The sequence below is a fragment of the Chiloscyllium punctatum genome, chromosome 9 (genome assembly GCF_047496795.1).
Source record: "Chiloscyllium punctatum isolate Juve2018m chromosome 9, sChiPun1.3, whole genome shotgun sequence".
Lineage (NCBI taxonomy): Eukaryota > Metazoa > Chordata > Chondrichthyes > Orectolobiformes > Hemiscylliidae > Chiloscyllium > Chiloscyllium punctatum.
Genome location: NC_092747.1, coordinates 69,887,811 through 69,908,754, shown reverse-complemented (window position 1 = coordinate 69,908,754; position 20,944 = coordinate 69,887,811). Strand labels below are relative to the sequence as shown.

The 20,944-nt window shown below is 40.1% G+C and overlaps 1 long non-coding RNA gene across 1 annotated transcript; it reads left to right on the top strand.

Annotated features, from left to right (window-relative positions):
• Positions 1-215: 215 nt before the first annotated feature.
• Positions 216-16,284, top strand: LOC140481009 (uncharacterized). The gene is made up of 4 exons (XR_011961449.1): positions 216-286; positions 391-464; positions 970-1,102; positions 16,192-16,284. It is a non-coding gene; the product is annotated as an uncharacterized lncRNA (long non-coding RNA).
• The last annotated feature ends 4,660 nt before the right edge of the window (positions 16,285-20,944 follow it).

Below are 20,944 nucleotides of genomic sequence, written 5' to 3'. Positions count from 1 at the left end.
CTGCATGGCCTCTGACCTACCTCCTAACTATCCAGGAATGCCTCAACACCTTTTGCTTTTCTGTACCTAGAGAAATAAGAATGCTACATACTTACAGCTCACCCAATCCTCCCTTTCACTCATTACTGGAGAAGCCAGCCAACAACAGGGCAGAGCAAGTTTGTACAGATGGAAGAATGCCAGACATGCTTCTCATCCCATATGGAGGAAAGAATACTTGCTCTTGCAGGAAATGACCCACACTGCTCCTATAGGCTTGCTGAGACATTCATGTTCCATCAACTGAGTAAGCAGCATTCCTAATTAACTTGTTACTCTGACAATAATGTCATTATCCGTGTCAATATTTGCACATCAATTCTAACCATTGGTCCATTCTATATCTTGCAGGTATGGCCAGCATCTCTACCACTTCCACAGAGAAACACCTGACTTTTCCAGCTTGACTACATCAAGTTGAAAAGGTAATTCAGGAAATGATATGTCTTCTATCTTACAACAAATCATTTTACTCAGAAGACATATAAAGTTGTTTGTGACAGAAGATCTGAGCGAACCTTGCAAATTACCTAAAAGGTAGTCCACTTTTTCAGTGACAGTCTAATAAATGTATTTTGATTTCTCCAAATGTCCTAAAATGTAATGCTCAGTACGTTCAAATCCCTGATTGCAAATGTTTTGGACACCGAAGTTAAAATATGTTGAGAAAAAGGTTTGACACTATAATTACATAAGTGTTTTTATTTGTACTCCAAGATGGTCTTCACAAAGTTAAAAGACTGGATGGCTTATTATGTAGGGTATCTCGCATGTTAACTAGCATAAATTATCTTTGTAGTGGCCTTTAAGTGCACATAATTTAGCTCTGCCTGAGGTTTTTTTTAAATTGTCTAATTGGTCTATTAGCAATTAGAAGTCAGAAGAAGCTGATAGGAAATAACTGATTTTCTTTTTCCACACTGTTAACAGTTTTTTTATTCATTCATGGGATGAGGACATCACTGGCTACGCCAATATTTATTGCCCATCCTTCATTGCCTAGAGGACAGTTAAGCATGAACAACATTGCCATGGCTCTGGAGTCACATGGAGGCCAGACCAGGTAATAATGGTATTTTTCTTCCTGAAAGGACTTTTGTGAATCAGATAAGGTTTCCCAGCAATCAACAATGGATTCATGGTCATCATCAGACTCTTAATTACAGACTTTTATGAATTTTTTGTTCTACTTATTGATTCTTTCTGATTATGGATTTGCAAGCTGTGACAAAGGGTGCACCTTTATCACAAATGTCAGCAATCTTACAAAATACTTTCCACTTGCCTGAAGGAGCGTAAATTGATAACCCACTCACAAATTATCGGTTAGGTACCTCTTGCTAGTGCTTGAATCTTTCTATCATTTGCTCCTAGTTGAGAGTAGGCCGATGAGCTATTAGTTGGGTGAATTAGATTAGTCCTGATCTTTATGGAGAGGCATACCTCCACAAATTTCTGCATTGTTGGGCAGATACCAATGTTGCAGCTCTATTGAAACAGTTGGCTAGAGGCACAGCTAAATTCTGAAACAGAGGTCTTCAGTACTATAACTGAGATATTGTTGATGCCATGCTCTTTACATTCAGCTATTTCTTGATGTCATGTGACTAGAATCAAATTAGGTAACACTGGCATCTGTAAGATGCAGACCTTAGAAGAATGCTGCAAAGAATCTTTTACCCAGACGTTTTGAATCAAAGAAGGGTGCAAATATTTCAACCTTATCTTTTGCTTTCACAGACTGGAATCCATTGTCATTCATACAAAGACATTGTTACCTCTGTTAATTGTTCATCATTCACAATTACATATCTTTGCCTGTATATCTTTTACTTGACATATTGATTGTGGGTCATTTAGCTTTGGCTACAGCACCTTGCTTTCACTGTTTAGTTCACATCTGCTTGTATGATGCAGCTTCATTTGTTTTTTTTTTCACTTGTATTAGAAACATTTCTGTCTATCCAGTACTAGCAATCATTTTTTAAGTGTCTTCCATTTCCAAATCCAATCACAAACTTTTCCTCTTCCACACTCTCATTTCCCAGGCCTAAAACTTTTGTATTTCTAATTTGTCACATTTCTGATGAAAAATTATGGATCTGAATGTTTTGGTTCTCTTTCCACAGGTGTAGTCTGCCTTAATTCGCCTTAGTTCCTCTGCTCCTGCATGAGATAATGGGCAGCAAGATTCTGCCACTAGACCCAATCCACCGCAATCTCTTTCTCTCCATGGGGTTCAAGTCTTGAAGGTCTTCCTTAAGTTGACTTCACCAAGTCTATTATTTGCTCACCCAGCCTTCCTTGTCCATGTAGCAGTGTCAATTCTATTGATACTCTAATGGGCAAACATCCAGATGTCAAAATACATGTCCTACCAGTCTCAGTCATCTCTCAGCCACTATGTTACACAGGAACCTCTGACTAGTCCTGTTTAGCATTTTGTCATTGGAAGTATATTGCCTCTCTAAGTGATGCCCAGAATCTTACAATGGCAACATTGGTGAAAGATGTCTAATTTGTGCAACATCTGCCGATGTAGATTGTTGTTGGACATATGGAGTCGCAGAATCATGGCTGTGTTGACATTGTTGGATGACAAAACAGTGGAGCTACTTGAAGACCAATGGTGCTTTATTGATTCTTATGGTTGATGGTTGATACCAATATCACCATACCTGGAGATTTTTGTAAGACAAACATCATTATTGCTCTTCTCATTATATTAGCTGTCTAGTAGATTTGGTGCCATCAACTTCACCTCTGACTGGTAGCACAGAGGGTGGTATGCCTATGGAATGAGCTTCCAGCAGAAGTGGTTTGGTGGGTACATTAACAACATTTAAAAGACATTTGGACAAATACATGGATGGGAAAGCTTTCGAAGGATATGGGCCAGGTGTAGGGAAATGGGGTTAGCATGGATGGATAATTTGGTCAGCATGGACCAGTTTGGGCCAAAGGGCCTGTCTCCATGCTGTAGGACTCAATGACTCTATGACTTTTAAGCAATATGCTGTTTATTGCATATAAGCAGCTACAAGTGACACTGTTATGATAAATATTGTCACTGAGATTATGAAGAAAATCTGGTTTTACTCCTTCAAAGTCCAAACCTATTCACCCACCAATCCAGGTGACATTGTCTTGGATGCTACTTATGGGACTCCTCGTTCCTTTCAGAATCTTACACATCTGTCAAGCTTTTAGTTTCCCATTTATCTTTGTTCTTTCCTCACCATCCAAGCAGCATTCTTTCTAATTTTCTTTTCAGCTGTGCAGGCCTCCACGGTCTATCTACAGCAATGACTTCCAGAACCAGAAGTCAATGTCGTATTCAGTGCCAGTACTTAGCACTGTGCACAGAACCATGGACTGGCAATGTGCATGCACAGCTTAGAGGGAAGGTTGCCCTCCAAGTCTCTGATTTCACAAAGTCAGGTGATACGGTAGTTTAACTGTTCTCCAAGTAGTGGTCTCTATCATCCTGGACAATTGGTAGGCCTTTGGGGTTGTGACTGTTAATTTTAATTGTGATTTGGAGGTACCAGTGTTGAACTGGGGCGTACAAAGTTAAAAATCACATAACACCAGATTATAGTCCAACAGGTTTATTTGGAAGCTCTAGCTTTCAGAGTGCTGCTCCTTCCTCAGGTGGTTGTGGGGTAGAAGAAGAGTACCTTCATGTACTGTACAACCACCTAATGAAGGAGCAGCACTCCAAAAGCTAGTGCTTCCAAATAAGCCACTATAACCTGGTGTTAGGTGATTTTTAAGATTTTAATTCTCTTCTTGATAGTCTGAGGTCTGCAAGTCCCGTACAATTACAGGACCTCATTAATTTCTTCAATAGACTCCATCTCAGTTTGGATTCTGTCAGCGAAGATCAAAACAAAACAGGGCAAAAAGGTTTCAATTTACTGAAAAGCCAAGAATCAAAAAACTAACTGTTCAACTATCAATAGCTCATTCTTCACAAAGCTCCCAGACAGACTGACCCAAACATCTATTAACTTCCATCTTTTCCCAGACTCACTTCTTGTTATCAATCTGTGCATGTGTCTTGTGTTTATTCACTCTTCCCTTAACTCAAGGAAGTCTGGTCAAATTGATTCCTTTTTAAAATATAAGTTAATTTGGGCTGAGAGAAGAGCAACCACAGGGATGGTTCCTCTTCAAAATGATTTTGCTGCGACCAGTGGTGGGGAGGTGAATAATGAGAGTGAATGAATTCACCCATCCTCATCTGGAATACCCAATTTGGGGTATCCATCTGGAACCATAATAACTAGAGGAACCTTGAAGAGGTTTGGTCATGACAATAGCACAGCTGCCACTACATACTGCTGAACTGGAAGATTTTCTGAAGTATAATGGAAGCTTTCTACCCTTTTCAGTGCTCGTCTAAATGAATCCTGTTAATCATAGTCTGAATAAATGACCCCATTTCCTTAATTGCTTTTCAGAATGAATCTCATTGTTTGTACTGTCAATAATAGTATACATTTTCTTAATGGCTTTACCAAATGAATCAAGTCCTTTTATTAGCTTTTCTATCAGATTTTTCCTGTTTTCAATCCGTCTATGCAATAATTCCAGTTACTTTCATTTTTTTTCATGGATGTGTGCTGCTGTGTGCAGGTTAAATAGATACTTCCAACCATTACTGCGGTTTGAGAAATTGATCTTGCACTTTTCCTGTAACCTCAGTAATCTCCTACCTTTCTTGTTCCATTAGACATTGTGTGTATTAGCTTCTTGAAAGCCTTATTGAAAACAATTAAGTTGCTAAAAAAAAAGTTGCTTCTCATGCTTTGGGCCCTGCTCTCCAATGTTACTGCGCTTGAAGACCTCCTCACAGCATGATCTGTCACCCTGAAAACCTGCCTGTTCTTCAACAAGGACACTATCTAAGTCTGCTTTCATTCTGTTGCGGAGTATCATGCTGAAGGCCTTGCCAGATATTGACAGCAACACAGAGGAACCTCAACTATCCGAAGGACACGGGTGGGCAGTATTTTGTTTGGTTAATCGAATTCCGGATAATCAAATGCTGGATAACATAGTTTAGTTAAGCATCAGGACCTTGCGATCTTAATGGATAATCCGACATTCATAGAGAGTCATAGAGTCATAGATATGTACAGCATGGAGACAGACCCTTCGGTCCAACCTGTCTGTGCCGACCAGATATCCCAACCCAATCTAGTCCCACCTGCCAGCACACAGCCCATATCCTTCCAAACCCTTCCTATTCATATACCCATCCAAGTGTCTCTTAAATGTTGCAATTGTACCAGCCTCCACCACATCCTCTGGCAGCTCATTCCATACATGTACCACCCTCTGCATGAAAAAGTTGCCCCTTAGGTCTCTTTTATATCTTTCCCCTCTCACCCTAAACCTATGCCCTCTAGTCTGGACTTCCCGAACCCAGGGAAAAGACTTTGTCTATTTATCCTATCCATGCCCCTCATAATTTTGTAAACCTCTATTAGGTCACCCCTCAGCCTCCGACGCTCTAGGAAAAACAGCCCCAGCCTGTTCAGCCTCTCCCTGTAGCTCAGATCCTCCAACCCTGGGAACATCCTTGTAAATCTTTTCTGAAACCTTTCAAGTTTCACAACATCTTTCCGATAGGAAGGAGACCAGAATTGCATGCAACATTCCAACAGTGGCCTAGCCAATGGCCTGTACAGCTGCAACATGACCTCCCAACTCCTGTACTCCATACTCTGACCAATAAAGGAAAGCATACCAAACGCCTTCTTCACCATCCTATCTACCTGTGACTCCAGTTTCAAGGATCTATGAACCTGCACTCTAAAGTCTCTTTGTTCAGCTACACTTCCTAGGACCTTACCATTAAGTGTATAAGTCCTGCTAAGATTTGCTTTCTCAAAATGCAGCACCTCGCATTTATATGAATTAAACTCCATCTGCCACTTCTCAGCCGATTGGCCCATCTGGTCCAGATCCTGTTGTAATCTGAGGTAACCCTCTTCACTCTCCACTACACCTCCAATTTTGGTGTCATCTGCAAACTTACTAACTGTACCTCTTATGCGCGCATCCAAATCACTTATGTAAATGACAAAAAGTAGAGGGCCCAGCACCGATCCTTGTGGCACTCCACTGGTCACAGGCCTCCAGTCTGAAAAACAACCCTCCACCACCACCCTCTGTCTTCTACCTTTGAGCCAGTTCTGTATCCAAATGGCTAGTTCTCCCTGTATTCCATGAGATCTAAGCTTGCTGATCAGTCTCCCATGGGGAATCTTTTTGAACACCTTACTGAAGCCCATATAGATCACATCTACTGCTCTGCCCTCATCAATCTTCTTTGTTACTTCTTCAAAAAACTCAATCAAGTTTGTGAGACATGATTTCCCATGCACAAAGCCATGTTGACTATCCCGAATCAGCCCTTGCCTTTCCAATACATGTACATCCTGTCCCTCAGGATTCCCTCCAACAACTTGCCCACCACTGATGTTAGGCTCACCAGTCTATAGTTCCCTGGCTTGTCTTTACCGCCCTCCTTAAACAGTGGCACCACATTTGCCAACCTCCAGTGTTCCAGCACCTCACCTGTGACTATCGATGATACAAATATCTCAGCAAGAGGTCCAGCAATCACTTCTCTAGCTTCCCACAGAGTTCTCCAGTACACCTGATCAGGTCCTGGGGATTTATCCACTTTTAACCGTTTCAAGACATCCAGCACTTCCTCCTCTGTAATTGGACATTTTGCAAGATGTCACCATCTATTTCCCTATAGTCTATATCTTCCATATCCTTTTCCAAAGTAAATACTGATGCAAAATATTCATTTAGTATTTTCTGTGGCTCCACACAAAGGCCCGCCTTACTGATCTTCGAGGTTCCCTATTCTCTCCCTAGTTATCCTTTTGTCCTTAATATATTTGTAAAAACCCTTTGGATTCTCCTTAATTCTATTTGCCAAAGCTGTCTCATGTCCCTGTTTTACCCTCCTGATTTCCCTCTTAAGTATACTCCTACTTTCTTTATACTCTTCTAAGGATTCACTCGATCTATCCTGTCTATACCTGACACATGCTTCCTTCTTTTTCTTAACCAACCCTCAATTTCTTTAGTCATCCAGCATTCCCTATACCTACCAGCCTTCCTTTCACCCTGACAGGAATATACTTTCTCTGGATTCTTGTTATCTCATTTCTGAAGGCTTCCCATTTTCCAGCCATCCCTTTACCTGCGAACATCTGGATTCAGATAATCGAATGCCAGATAATCAAGGTACCTCTGTATTATGCCCTTCCAGCTGTTGCAGTTATTGAGATTTCCCTTCTTTTGGAATTTAACAATTAGTCCTCGCCTCCAGTCACCCAGAACATCCTGTACAATGCAGACCTTGTTGAACTGGGCAGTGTGCTCTCTTAAGAGAGTGTTCATCCAATATTTCAACCGCTCTGCTGGTATTTAACTGATCCTGGGATTTTTATACTTCTTCAGGCTCATGATGGCTCCTTGAACTTTTGATCTCACAATTTATTTTAGACTAACATTCAGCTGCTGAGCTGCAATGTTACCATTGAACTCAACTGTGAGGTTGGAGCTGGGCTAGTGGAGGAACTCCTGAAAGTTTTCCACCCAACTTGCATCCTAATCCATGTCCATCAATAGTCTTTCTTGCCTTTGATTGATACAATGAGTGTTGTTTCTGGTCCAGTCCTGTACATTCACTGTTACATTTTGATTGCTGCTTTCCTGCCTTTTAACTCCATCTATCCCCATTTGTTTCTCCTCCAATTCTTCTTCACAGATTAGTCAATTTTCTAATGTTCTCATCTTTGTTCAATGCTCTTTTCCTGGCCACTGTTGCTCTTCACCAGCATTCTTTTGTCAATCAACTTCCACATTGGTCAGTAACTCATCATTGCTTTCTCTCCTTTGGTGAATTGATTAATGGTGCCTTTTGCAAGTTGAAGATTTCCTTGCCGTCAGTCAGGATGCTGCCTGATCTGCTGAGTATTCCAGATTCTTCTGCATTTTGATTTTTTTTATCTTGGTGCTGCTTACAGCATACTCTTTTATATATTGTAAATATATGGCTTAGTTCGAGGCATTCAGAAGCCTTTAATGATATATTTGTTTCAGTACTTATAATACAATGTTATACTTAACCATTAACTAGCACAGTGTAGTGTAACCCTTGTATGTACGAACAGACAGTGGAAAAGTACTGAGTACATCTGACTTGTAAAGATATGCTGATGTAAACACACAATAGGAATGACTTTTAATAAAGAGCAGTGTGTACTGGCGGTTGGTAGCGGCTGGGAGAGCGAAGCAGACAGCGGGGGTGTTGCCGCCCTGTGAGTGCAGATGCAGGACATGTTGTAAGCTGTGGTAAAAAAACAAGAACTATTTCGCACCACCTCCTGCAGAAGGAGGTTACATGGGGTCAGATATCCGGGAACGCGAGAAGGCGGAGAATGGAGTCAGGTCAACAGTCAATCAAGAAGACAACCACACCTCAATGCTTGCACAATGTTCTGTGATTACATGACGTTTTGTACTGTATAAAAGACTGGGTCAGGGGCAGGATAGGGGTCGGACTTCGTGAACTGACACACTCTGCTGTTTGTCAGGGACAGAAAGGTCTAGACCCAGAGCTCTGAATGCTTTATCCACTTACTGCTAAAATAAACTTAAAAGTGTGAGACCGAATATCTTCTCCTATTGCTTCATTTAAAGAACACGCAGGACTTGGCTCACACATAGAAGAAAGGACGTTAGTAGATTGAGCTAAAGTCCGACAATATATAAGTGGTATTAAAATTCCAATGGTGTACTTACTGGCTACACTCATTGAAGCATAATCCTCTTATAGCACTGCTTCGAAGCTGTACTTGGTGTTGCTCAGCTATTGCAAATTAGTTTAACAATGAGTAATCTTAGTGTCCAAGCGAGCCTTGCACTTGCTATCTGGATTAAACAATAAAACATGGATGTTGACTCTAAAGTAAGGAATCAGGGCAGCTATCGAGAAAGCATCTTTGAGTTGCACAGTTTTATGTAAATGGTTGCAAATAAGCTGATCATTTGGAAATTCTGATCTGTGAAGGCTTTTGCACATTTTGAGAAACATGCAAAACTCCAAACATACATCCTATGTCATCTAGACTTAGAAAAATCCTACAATCTATGTGTATAGTCCACAAATATCCCTGGAGAAGGTAATAAAGGAACTTCATTCTACAAGAACGTTCCAGGCATCTGCTTGGCACTTCTGTAGAATGTACAGAAGTTACTTACATCATTCAGGATGAACCAGAGGCACAAATATTCAGGGCTGCAATAACCTTTCAAGTTTGTGACACATTTGTGCCAGAAATTGAAACATAACGGAAGACTGAAAAAGGATCAGTGTTATTTAACAATCTTGCTGCTGGGGTAGTTAAATTCATGTTTTGAATGTAACTGCTGAATGTGTATGTTTCAACCCACTCTGGAGACAGTTTACTGAATTCAACTTGTCAATTAGCAACAAATGTAGGAGAATCCCAGATGCATTGTTTGCAATTTTCTGAAATGCACAGGCAACACAATCTTGTAACAAAACATACTGAAACTGACTCCATCCTGTGTAATAAAAAAAGAATATGTCAATATTAAAAATAGACTGTTCAATATTGAGAAATGCACAGACATTCAAACACAAAACAATTGTTTTGTTAACAGGTATGATTTACTGCACATTAATGCCAAGAAATAGAGTATTAACTCGAAGTGACAAACTTTAAGTCAAAATGCAATTGAAGTGTTCAAGGTTATGGGAAGTTTTGATAGAATAAATAACAAACTGTTTTCAGTGATGGAAAGGTTAGTAGTCAGACTTCAATTTAAGAAAATTGGCAGATGAACTGGATTTAGAATTATGATAAATCATTTTAAGCAGCAAGGTTTCTGATCTGAAAAGAACTGCTGGAATGTGTGGTGAAAACAGGTTCAATAACGTTCAAAATAATTTGTTCAAATACTGAATGGGAGAGAATTTGTCGAGCTATAGGAAAATCTTAATAAAACTGTATTCAGTATGGGTTGGGAAGAAATTTTCCAATGGTTGGAGTTGATATTCGTACAGAGTAAAATGGTTGTGATTTCTGGAGGTATATTATCCTTCCTTCAAGACATCACATGAAGAATAACTGAGGGTTTGTGTCCTACTTGCACTATTTTTGCAGGATGGAATTAATTGGATAACATTTACCAAAAGCCAGCACACTAGTAATGAGCTTTTTGATCTCCTCCTATGCTATATTATTTGAGATTCCATGATAAAACATCGAACTACTTGAAGGAATCAAAAAGATGAAATAGCACCAGCAAGGTAGCAGAACAAATTGCATTAGCATAAATATATTTCTCATCTCCTTAAAGAAAGTACCATAATTTTGCTTCAAAATGATGTAATTAACATTCACTACCAATAAAAGTGAGAAGTACATTATCCCTGCAGTAGTCCTGATTGAGAGCTACTAGTCAATTAATTCTCTAACTAAACTAGATACTGATACTGTGGAGATTGAGAAAGGTTGAATGCAGATTGAGAATGTGGCAAATGTCAAGACTAAGAAGGGTGGGGGTGCAGCATGAGACCAGGAAGAGATTTGTTGTAGAGTGCTAAGGGATTGAGTGAACCGTGAGTGAGAGACTGAAAACAGAGAAGGACAAATATCGCAAAAGAGGGTTAATACCAGCAAGAAAAAAGCTCAGGTTAAAAAAAAATTGGTAAAACTATTTCTCAGCCTTTTTTCTGTGCTGTCAACCTTTTTGACTCTATGACTCTATACAGTCAGTGGAAGCTTGATGGAACAGAAGCTTCCTGTGGAGTTGCACATGGGAAACCCTCAAAAGAATTCTGCAGACTTTACAAACAAGTGAGTTCACTCTTCCAAACATCCTTCATGGATATTATATGTTTTTAAAAACCTCTTAGGTTAAGATCTGAGTCTTTGTGCAAGTGGTATTTCTTTTTGGCCAAAGCCTGCTTTTGTGGTACCAAAGTTGACAAACAGGAGGCTGGAAGTATACAGCAAGCCAGGCAGCATCAGGAGGTGGAGAAGTCGATGTGACATTTCATATCGAGACCCTACCAAGGTTTGATCATTGGATAGGAAGAAATGCAATGGGATGCCAAGCAAGCTCAGCAACCAAGTCATGCCCCATTCCTTTTTGCCAACATCATCAAACCCATAAACACAGGAGAATAATCACATTTTCTCAATTCTCTAAGAATGTTTTATTGCAAATCCAGGTTCATTATTATGAGATGTAACTATCTGACTAATCATTCATTCAGATATTTTTTCAAAACTATGCCAATTACTACATTATCTGGATTTACATAGCATTGTACGTATCCAAATGTCTTTTAAACATCATAATAGTACCCACATCCACCACTTCCTCAGGATGTTCATTTCATGCGTAACCCCTCTGTGTAAAACAATTTGCCTCATGACTTTTTTTAAACCTCTCTCCTCTCACCTTAAAAATTCTCCCCCTTAGTCTTGAAATCCCCCATTCTAGGGAAAAGCTAACTACCATTCTCCATACCTCTCATTATTTTATAAACTTCAATAAACTGCTCAACCTCCAACATGCTAATGAAAAACTCCCAGCCTGTCCAGCCTTTTTGTACAACTCAAACCTTCCATACCTAGCATCATCCTGGCAAATCTCTTCTAAACCCTCTCCAGCTTAATAACATCCTTTCTATAACTGTCTTCCAGAAGAGGCCTCACCAACGTCCTGTACAAACTCAACATGACGTCCCAACTCCTATAATCAAAAGACTGAACAACGAAGGCAAGTGTGCTAAATGCATTCTTCGCTACCTGTCCTTTTATGATGCAAACTTCAAAGAATTATGAACCTTAACCCCGAGATCCTACTGTTCTACAATATTACCCAAGGCCTTACCATTAATTGTACAAGTCCTACCCTTGTTTGATATACCAAAATGCAATACATCACTTTTGAACTCCATCTGCTATTTTTCAGCCTATGACCAATATGCTCAAGATACCTTTGTAAGCTTACAAAACCTTCTCTACTGTCAATTAAACAACCAATTTTGGAGTTGTCAACAAACTTACTAACCATGCCTTCTATATCCTCATCCAAACCATTTGTATAAATGATAAACTAAAAAGGACCCAGAACTGATCCCTGTGGAACATCAAGTTCTTGTTTGGTTGATCAAGAACCATTGTTATTTGTTCAGCAGTAGATGTCAAGATGCAATCAACAATTTCTTTTGGCCTTACACTTGTAGATACCTTGCAACAAATTTGCATTTGTGCAAAGTTAGCAACAATCAACTATGGTCTAACACTTGCGTGCATTATCTGCAATGAGACTCCAGTACTGGCTGATCAGAGTAGTTTGTGGGTGGTAGCTCCTGTAGCACATCTTCAAATTTTACCATCAAACAGTTGGTTGACCAATAATAGTATGCAATATCATTTCTACGTACTCCTAACCACATTATAGGCATCCATTCACTTAGACCACAAGATGGAGAAGCCATACAGTAGAAGTAGTTCATTCAGCCCATTCAGTCTGCACTGCTGTTCAATGAGATCAAGGCTGAACTAATTATCCTCAATTATCCTCTACAGTGAATATGGTATGGGATGGAATAAGTACAATAGCAAGAAATAAATTTGAGTCAGAAGACACAGTCCAGAGCAACAAATGATCTTGAATGGCAAAACAGAATCCATATGGGAGGAAGTAAGAAATAAAAAGGAAAAGAAGACAGTGGTAGGTGCAGCCTACTGCCCCCTTTTCTGCCTTTTCAACATTATCCTTTTCCACACAATTCCCACACTGATTTTAAAAAGTTCTCAAGAACCCTCTGCTGTAAAGAATTCCACTGATGTTCTATCCTCTAAAAGAAGTAATTCCTCCTCATCTCTGTCTTAAATGTGCAACCCGTTATTCCAAAATTATGCTCTCTGGACTCTCCCACAAGGGAAACATCTATCTTTCTCCGTCTGCCCTGTCAAGTCCCCTGTGAATCCTGTTTGCTTCAATAAGGTCACGTTTCATTCTTCGATACTCCAATGTGTACAGACCCAAACTACTCAATCTCAGCTCATAAGGCAATCCAGTCATACCTGGTTTTCAACCTGGTGAACCTTCTATGGACTGCCTCCAATGCCACCATGTCTTTCTTTGGATAAGGGTCTCAAACTGTTCACAGTATTTTGATTGTGGGCTGCCTTGTACCTTGAATGGCTTATCAAGACCTCCCTATTTTTATACGCTATTCCCTTTGAAATAAAACTCAACATTCCATCTGCCTTCCCAATTACCTGCTGAACTTGGAAGCTAGCACCTTGTGATTCATGGATGAGGAATTCCAAATCCCTCTGTACCTCATCTTTATACAGTCTTTCTTCATGTAAATAACATTCAGCTCCTCTCGTCTTCCTAATAAGTGTATAACCTAGATTTACCCATATTATATTCCATCCGCAAAATTTTTCCTGACTCATTTAGCCAGTCTTTATCCCTCTTAAGACCTTTCCTGTCATCCTCACCACTTGCCTTCCCACCTAGTTTGGTCTCATCTGCAAAGCTGGCCATAGTACATTCCCCTTCCTCATCTAAGTTATTAATATGTGTATTGTAAATAATTGTAACCTAAGCATGATCCCTACTGCAGAAGCTTACAAGATTGGTTACAAGATTAGTCACCTATGATTGATGTACCGCCTTTGTTACATGCCCTCATTATCTCCTGATTTATTCTCTGTCACATCTATAGTGGCTGTTCGGGAGACAATAAGCTGCACCTACCACTGTCTTCTTTCCCTTTTTATTTCTTACTTCCTGCCATATGAATTCTGTCTTGCCATTCAAGATCATTTGTTGCTCTAGACTGTGTTTTCTGATTCAAGTTCATTTCTTGCTATTGTACTTATTCCATCCCATACCATATTCACTGTAGATCACTATTTTATTGTTCTGCTCCTTCAGCAATGACAGAAACAGAGGATGAGCTGAGAATGCTTCCAAGACTGACCAAAAGCTTTCTGCATTTTGTTTTATATTGTTATACTCCCTTCTAACTCTTTTGCTCTCTTTAAATTCCATGCATGTAATTGTCGTCTCCAATCACAAATGTTAACTCTAGTCCTGGTTGAAATTAGACCCAGAGTTGTGAGCAACTTTCCAAATGTGTTTGGTCTGAATAACTGAATAGCACTTGAGATTCAAGGGTCCATGTGGTGCATGCCAAATTAGAACTAACAACCCTGACAAAAAGACAAAGCCTTTTGCAAAAGCAAGAACAAAGCAGTGGTATGTTTAATGTTTGATTAATATAGGACATGATCTGAAACTTTTTTTTTGAAAGAAACACTAAATATACATAGTCGAAATGTGGTGCTAGAAAAGCACAGCAGGTCAGGCAGCTTCCAAGGAGCAGAAGAATCGACATTTTGGGCTATCAGTCAGGATTCATTAATGATGAAGGGCTTATGCCTGAAACATCAATTCTCCTGCTCCTCGTATGCTGGCTGACCTGCTGTGCTTTTCCAGCACCACACTCTTCGACTCTGATCTCTAGCATCTGCAGCCCTGACTTTCTCCTACTAAATACATATAGACCAAAGGACACCATAGAGTTTCCAACAGTTCTCTTTATTTGGTACATGTGTAAGTTTAGCATTCTATAAAAATATGGTTGGTTGAGAATGCCAGCCATTACTCATTTATCTAAGATATGGAGAAGCCGGTGTTGGACTGGGGTTACCAAAGTTAAAAATCACATAACACCAGGTTGTAGTCTAACAGGTTTAGTTGGTGCAGACCTAGTGCTTCCAACTAAACCCGTTGGACTCTAACTGCTGTTGTGTGATTTTTAACTTCTTTTATCTAACCATTATCTAATCTAAGTCCTTGAGAAGATATGGCAACATAGTCAGTCACCATAATCTTTCGCATACGTTTAATATACACAGGCAGCATGCTTTCAAGAACTGAAAGACTAATGCTTATGTATTTGTTATTTTTGAAAATATCAATACTTATAATCAACTGTGTAACTTACAGATTTTCTTCGTGATTAATGTTTTCAGTCACTCACTTCAAATATATTCCAGAGTATCATAGTAAAATCTCCTGAGGCAGTTTTTTTTATTAGTCAGAACTGTTTGCTTGCCATGGGTGTGAGTTTTGTAATCAGTTATTTACATATCAATCATTTATTGTAGCCTGCAGGAATGTTCAACAAACAATTATAGAATTGCTCCAAAACTAAAATTTTTTATGTGGAATGCATTTCCTTTTCTGCTATCATTTTTTTCTAAATCCAAACACATCAGTTTAAATTGTTGTCTTATGTAGAATTAGTTGAGCACAGTTCATGCAGCAGATGACTGCTATAATTAGCCTGCATGCAGTGGATTGAAATGGAGGCGAACGTCATTCTGTCTGGGCTCTTCTGGACATTATTCAGTGTCCTTGCCAGTCATGAATGCAGTTATCAGCTGATGATAACATTAAGCTTATTAACAAAGCCTGTCAACAGCAACCCTTCAGACTCATTAATAAGTAATAAACAATTCATCAAAGACAAGATCTGTGAAACAGTCTGGTTGTTAGAGACAGATCCTAGAAATGATCCAACACTTTCAGGTGAGAAAGTAAGATGTTACTGAAAATGAAAACGGAAATAATTTTGCCTGAACAAAAGACTGAAATATACAAAATTTTCATATTCCCATTATTAGCCTGTAAATCACATTACACAATATTTTTAAAAGCAAAAACCCGGGGCTTTGGTCTTATATGAAATGGAGAGGACAATGATATCATGGCAATATCACTGGACCAGGAATCCAGAGGCCCAAGTTAACGTTCTAGGGATATAGGTTTTATTCTCACTCGGTGGAATTTGAATTCAGTTAATAATTCTGGAATTGAAAGCTCATCTTGTCAATGGTGACCAGAATCAAGATTACCCAATTTTTTAAGAAGGTATGGGGGCAGCATGTTAGGTGGCAACAAACACTTTGATCTCACTGATGAGAGAACGTTCTTTTTACATGTTTTCCAGCTCATTAACAGGTGACTTTCTTACGTTTACAGATGCCGTAACCCGAGAAAGTTGAGTCACTCAAAGTTACCAGCCAGAGGCCTGCAACTTCTGGGTCTAAAGGACTGCCAGTTGATGTCTATTACAGCGGTGACCCAGCAGTAGAAGTTAAGTATTTTCTCTTTCCTTGCATGGGATCAGGTCTTGAGGGCATGAGGGGAGGCTTCTCAGGAGTCTGAGGCAAGTGCAGGGGCTGACTTTCAAAGTCCACTTTTACCCACAACATGCACAGGATTGCCCCATTGCAGGGATGTCATCACAGTTCACAAGCTGGGAGTCTAGTCACACTTCTGTTCAGCTGGGGAGGCAGGTGCTCATGGAGGTAGTGAGTTAAGGTCCATAAGTAACTGTTAGTTGACCATCAAGTGCCTTCATTGTTGATGAATCAAAAAAGTCCCAAACAGATCTTCTCACCAACTCTTTATGACAGAGTAGTGAGAAGGGGACAAGTTTTTCTCGAGAGCAAACTTACCCAATTACATAATATAATAACTGCAGATGCTAGAAATCTGAAACAAAAATCAGAAATTGCCAGTGAAATTCAGAGGGTCTGGCAGCATCTGTGGAGAAAAAGCAATACTAACCTTTCAGGTCCAGTGAACCTTCTTTAGAACTGTTCTGAGTTACTGGAGCAACTTCTGATTTGCCTAATTTTTTTCCCCTTTTTTAACCATCTTTCTTTGCCAACTCTAGGGAGGGGAAGATTCCAATCCATAAAACTATCATCAATATTTGTCTCAAAAACCCATCTGGAAGGAATCCAATTCTTCGTTTGGAACAGAGATAGGGAGTGAGGGGGTTGGAAATAGAAGGATGCACTGTAAGTAATCTAATCTAATCTAATCTAATCATTTCTAGGGTAAACATGAATAGTCACCAAGTATTGGTCTTATGAATGGCCACATCCAATGAAAGATTAAAATGAATATTCTCTTGTTAAGAATTTGGGAATAATTAAAGTTACATAATGCAAAGCCAGTACTCACATCAAATGTTTATATCGAATTTTAAATACAAATGAGATTAAAGTTTTTTATTCACTGCCAAGTGTATTCATTGATATTGTATATCTGACATGTCTAAGGTAATTTGGTACCCATTAATAGTCAGTGATTATTATTGATTATAAAGTTGACTTATGGTGAAACCATTTAGGCAATCAGGATATATGTTCTAGCCCCTCGTACCCCACTTGCAAGATTGTTGGGAAATTAGAGTTGGTGCCTAGTGGGTACACTGTTTGCTCTAAATGATCTCCATGTTACCCAAGGAAACTGCAAAGCAGGGAATGACCCAAGAAAAACAATCATTCTCAGCCCTTCACCATGCACACTGGCATCTAACTTTCTGTGAGGCATCGCCAATATCCTGGCATCTGTGCAATGCCCTGGCAGTGTGCCCTGCAAGTCCACATCTGTGTAGGATGCTACATCAGCAATTAATAGTATGCAACTGTATAGTGTACAGTTGCTGCACAAGGAGAGGCATGGCTCAGGCTCCACATGGCTACCATTTTGCTGTCTCAGTGTACTTTCACCTGGTGCCTATCAGCGTGACCACAGCATGCATGCCTTCACCTGAGATATTTTGCAGTAGCACTTAGCTCTATTACATGATGAGGCAGGTGGCTGTGCTGTGCCCAGTAAAGGGCACTGCCAACTTTTCACCTATGAAACCACCCCATCTCCAATAGAGGATGGGGCACCTGGACCAAGGCTTCCTGAACTCCTCTTGACTTGGTTTCAGTTCTGAGAACCAATACCTGGGTGATGGAGTGCAGATGTACATGCCTATTCAGCATCCTCCGAAGGGCTATGCTTCTTTCTGTCCAGGGCAGCTGCCAGTCTCTCAGTGGAGGCAGCCAGACAGTTATTGGACTGGCTACATCACTGCAGCTTATCATTGAGGGGAACCACAGCAATCTTGCTCATCTTTAAACATGTCCATAAGCCCCTCATGGATTGGAGCACAGGATTTTCTTCTGCCAGTTTCTGACACTTTTCCAAGTGCCAGTGTCCTGGGGTGATTCTCCCTCACTCATCTGAATAGCATATTGGCACAATAGCTAGAGCTGCTACCTTACAGTGTCAAAGGCTCAGGTTCAATTCCAGTCTTAGGTGACTGTCTGTGTGGAGTTTGCATATTCTTCCCATCTCTGTGTGGGTTTCTGTCAGCTGATCTGGTTTCCTCCTACAGTCCAAAGAGGTGCAGGTTAGGTGGATTGTCCATGCTACATTGCCCCATACAGTGCAGGGATATGCAGGCTAAGTAGATTAGCCATGGTAAGTGCAGGTTGACGGGTATGGGGCAGGGGATGGTGCTGCAGGTGTGGATGGGATGTTCTTTGGAGGGTCCATGCAGAATGGATGGTCAAATGGCCTCTTCTGCACTGAAGAGATTCTATACTAAAATTCTATGATCTGCTTTACTGTGGGTGTAAGATTCTTAACAGACACTCCCTTCCCCTATCTAGCCCACCAACGTTTTGGTGCTGCAGGCTGCAGCTGTAAGATGTAAAGTTCACTGTAGCCAATGGTTGCAAACAGTGCCCGATGCTTCACACTGATCATCTGGTGAATGGTCATGTTTCAGTACTACAATAAGTGGTACTTACTTGGTTGTGGGGACACAGACGTTTCTGCATATCCACTGGTCCTGGCCCTGGTCCTGGTCCTTTCCAGAATCATAGAATCCCAATAGTGCAGGAAGACGCCATTTGGCCCATCAAGTCTGCACCGACCCTTCAAAGACCATTCCACCCTATCCCTGTACTTACCATGGCCAATTCACCCACCCTACAAATGTTTGGACTTTGGAAGTTAACCAGAGCACCTGATAGAAACCCACACAGACACAGAGAGAGCATGCAAACTCGACACAATTACCCATGGCTGGAATCAAATGAGGGGCCTGCTGTGAAGGAGTTGTGCTACCCACTGAGTGACTGTGCTACCCACTGCTTGACATGGCAAGTATTATGTCATTATGTGGGGGGGGGGGCGGAATTTGGAAATCAGCCATCAGCTTCTCTTAGCTCTATTGTGGGATGGCATCTCCTATAATTATGTAAAGTGGGAGAATGAGTCAGATCAAAGTGGATAGCATGGCTGTTACTCCTACTGTGTAAAGGAGAAAGCGGTTGAGGTGTTCTGAGTGAGTGAGGAGTATGGTGGAGATACAGGATTAGTGGTGTGGGAGGATGGAGTTAACGGGACCGAGAGAGAGAAGGTGTGGCATGCAACAAAGTGGGTGTCAGATTGGAAGCCTTGGTGGGAGTTGAGTGCAATAGCAAAGCTAGAGTAAATATGAGGTAGCAGATCATAGGATTTGGTACTTACTGTGGTGCGTACAGCAGAGGAAGGCCTACTCATGTCAACATTTGTGGTGCAACTAGATTGCTGGCTTCAAGGCTTGTGTGAAAAATGTATTTTGGCACCTGCAACATCAGTAGCTGTAATATTTAAGTGCTTAACTGTGGAGAGCACTTGAAATTGCATAATGTAGAAGAAGTGAACCCTAATCTAGATGCACATTTTTATTAACATCTTTAAATACTATTGGTATCTGGAAGCAATGGCTTTAAACTAATTCATGTTCTACTGTAGCTTATGTTTTTATAATAAAAAAAACAGATGAACTATTGGAGGATGAGAAATGACTAGTGACTGCTGCAATATTATAAACCATGAAGCATTATCAGGCAGAAGAGATCTTTTAAAAGTATGTTTTTGCACAGACAAAGCAACACAAACATAATATGGGCATACAAATCAAAATAAGGTCAGACTTCCAGTAATGAAATTAATGTAACTTGACCTAAAGGCAACATATCTAGATTTGTCGATTTAGAACTTTGCAGATTTAGATTAATATTTGCTTTCAAGATAGCCTGCTGGGCACAATGTTTTTTCTGTATGCATTCACCATATTCCCCTGATCCCTATTTAAATTTACTCTGGTATAAATTCCTGAGTTTGTCAAAGCTGAAAGACAGAGTCTATTCCAATTCTGTAAACTGAGCAATTTTAGCATGTTCAAGCCTCAGAGCACTGGGATGGACAAACTGACTGCCTTTATCTTTAGGTTTACCACACACTCCATGGTATGTTGCATTGTACAGCAGACTTCATCCCTACCAAACCTATTATCTGTGGTATATTGTTTGCCATGATACAAATACCTTTACAAGCATATCTTAGAAAGAACTATTCTTCTAAAAAATCAGAACCAGTAAAATCCTGATCTTCAGCTTCTACAAACAACCTACAACATGAACTGACTGACCGGTCAATAAATTCTTCCCCTTCTTTCTGCACATCTCCACACTTTGTTTCAGCCATAATGAAAATGGATTAGCAATAACTCACATTCATCCTTTCATGTTAATAACTAAAATTTTTATGGACTTAAATGATTTTTAAAAGAACAATGCTAATATAAACAGCTGCTATGATTGTCTAATGAGCCCAAGCAGTGCACATGGAATATATAAACGTACATGCCTCAAAATGACCAGTTTTAAACAAGAAGGACTTAAACTCCATGAGATACCAAGAAATGTACATCTCTTGTCCTACTGTCACTTATGAGATAGCTTTCTGCTCAGTCCTTTGAGTATTGGAGCTGGGAAGTCATGTTGAATTTGTGCAGAACATTGGTGAGGTGTCTTCTGGAATATTGTGTCCATTTCTGGTTGCCCAGTAAAAAGAGGAATATTATTAAGCTGAAGAGGGTTCAGAAGAGATT